This window comes from Arachis ipaensis, chromosome B03, assembly GCF_000816755.2.
Source record: "Arachis ipaensis cultivar K30076 chromosome B03, Araip1.1, whole genome shotgun sequence".
NCBI lineage: Eukaryota > Viridiplantae > Streptophyta > Magnoliopsida > Fabales > Fabaceae > Arachis > Arachis ipaensis.
This window is the reverse complement of record NC_029787.2, coordinates 130,919,412-130,921,730: the sequence shown is the minus strand read 5'-3', so window position 1 is coordinate 130,921,730 and position 2,319 is coordinate 130,919,412. Positions and strand designations below refer to the sequence as shown.

Sequence of the window (2,319 nt, the reverse complement as noted above, 5' to 3'; positions counted from 1 at the left end):
TCACAAAACATAAGCATCTTTGCCTGCCAACATCAGAACCATTAAGTAGCATATCAGCCCTCAACAAATGGTGGTAGATATATGCAAGGAAGATACGGATTGAACACAAGTTGTCTGATCTATAAGAGGTTTTATGCTCTAACAAATTCTAAGGATAAAACCACACCAAGCACCTTCCCTCAATTGTGCCTAAAAGGTAGACAATACATGAACCTCCAATGACTACAGTTCAATTTACTAAAAAATCAACAAGAAAGGGCTTAACTCAAATGTGAAACTACATCAAAAGAGTTTTTTTAGCCATGGCAAAATACAACATGAACCTATAAATTAACAATATTTGTTTCTATAGAAGTAGAACAATCTATCAATTACTTTGGATAAAAGGACCCACTCGACAGGGAAGAGAATATAGATATAGCAGATGAGGTATCCTCTAAGAAGAAGCATGGAAGAATGCATTTTTCTAATCCCACTAACATAGACCCTAGGTTAGTTCCCTACTTTGGCAGTATTCTTAGCCTAACTTTAGGTAGCACAGGTCAGCTGAGAGAGATTCATCCACGTGCCATGTGGGTGCATGGTGCCACATTATATGACTGCCACGATAACTAAAACTCTAAAAGCACTATCTTTATCATTGTGATGGCTGTCTAAAATATGACTTGTGTAGCACATAGTTAACACAATTGGATAGTAAGCTCTTGAATAATAATCAAGTGACATTATCAAATCACAAAATCCATGTTGACAAAACTTCCCTTACTACAAAAATAAAGAACATTTGACAAGCTCATGTAATGGAATAGACCATGATACATAAACTGAAAGAGAAACAAACCAACGCAACAAGGTAAAAAAAACTTTCACGAAAAGATCTCATTTCTAGTATTTGTAAGAGCACTTAAGGAAACAAGATTACTATCTTAATTTCCAAAATCAAGCTAAATGCAAGATAAATACTAAAAATAAAGAATAGATTGTTGCAACAGTGAAGTAAGCATTCAATTCAAACACTTGAAGAAGCAAACCAAAGACAACTGCTGGAAATAGCCACATTTTGCCAACTCAGACCATAAAGAGGAGGAGAGTAAACTTACCAGCTCGCAATTGAGGTAAATGAATCCCACCGATTAGTTTGAGAGACCAAAGTGCATCTGTTTATATACAAATGGAACAGCAACAACGAGAACAAACAAAGTGAGATGTTCGTATAATTGAGTAAAAGGAAACAAGGTGGCAAGATGCAAAGGCAAGGAGAGCAAGCAAAGACAACTAAGAAAGATTAATTAATATAATATTAAACAGAACATGGCGGTTAACTAACAAGCACATGTTTATCAATTCATCCATCCGTCTTAGATCCAATCTTAAACGCTGATAACAATAGTTTTTAAATTAAAAAAAAAAAACAATTTAACCTAAAAAAAATCAAAAAGGGGAATGCCCATTTGTATGGAGGAGGAGGAAACCAAAGGAAATGGGAGAAAAAGCGAAAATTTAAGTTGGGGCAACGAAATAAAGGCCAACTGGGTAATTTGCTTCGTCGGTTACCAGCGAAGGAAATAGATTCGCAAAAATTAAGAATGTTAGATATACGAATGGAAAATTGAAAAAAAAAATGCTTAAAAACCAGAGAGAAGATTGAGATGCAAAAGTGAAAAGAAGAGAGGGAGCAGGAAGGGAGGGAGGTTCGTACCAGGCGGCTAAGAAGAAATTGGGGTAAGTAGAAATGGATGAAAAGGAAGCGAATTTGAAGGGAGTTTAAGAGAGAGAAATAATGAGAGAGAAGGGAATAGGGTTCTCCAAGAAAGCAAGGATCGAAAGCAAAGGCGAAGAAACCGATAGAAAGAGGGGAATTGGGGAACGGAGAGAGAAGTGAGGGAATTTTTTTTATTTTCTCTCTCTCCTAAATCCTAATCGGTTAATCCACTGAGACTCTCAATTTTGAAGAGAGAGAAACTGAAAATGGAGTTATTTCTACGCTACTCTTGAGTCTGTTAATCACAGTGTGGCAGCACACGCTCTTTCATGGAGAATATGCAACACGCGCTGGCCAATGTAAGTGGCTGAGGCGCCGAGCAGGAAGTGCGGGTTCACGTGCTCTGTTTCCCTCAACCCACGTATAATTCGCAGCACAGTCGAGCATATTCCATCCCTACAGTTTGCTTTACTCACCACAAATGATTTAATTTGTTGCATCAAATTATTCTGTTTCCTTATTATTTATGACAAAACTGTAAAGTATTTATTTGGGTTAAAACTTTTAAAAAAAAAAAAATTAATTACTTAATTAAATAAGAAATATTTTTTTTTTTA

At 36.1% G+C, this 2,319-nt stretch overlaps 1 protein-coding gene across 2 annotated transcripts in view; it reads right to left on the bottom strand.

Annotated features, from left to right (window-relative positions):
* The window catches only part of LOC107631579, a 4,295-nt gene extending 2,327 nt beyond the window's left edge, over window positions 1–1,968 (bottom strand). The window contains exons 1-2 of one of the 2 annotated variants that reach the window (XM_016335069.2): window positions 1,700–1,968; window positions 1,101–1,157 (exon numbers count right to left, since the gene is read on the bottom strand). The gene's annotated coding sequence lies outside the window, so the exon portion shown is untranslated. The remainder of the gene's footprint in view (window positions 1–1,100; window positions 1,158–1,699) is intronic. The other variant, XM_016335068.2, reaches the window with a different exon arrangement.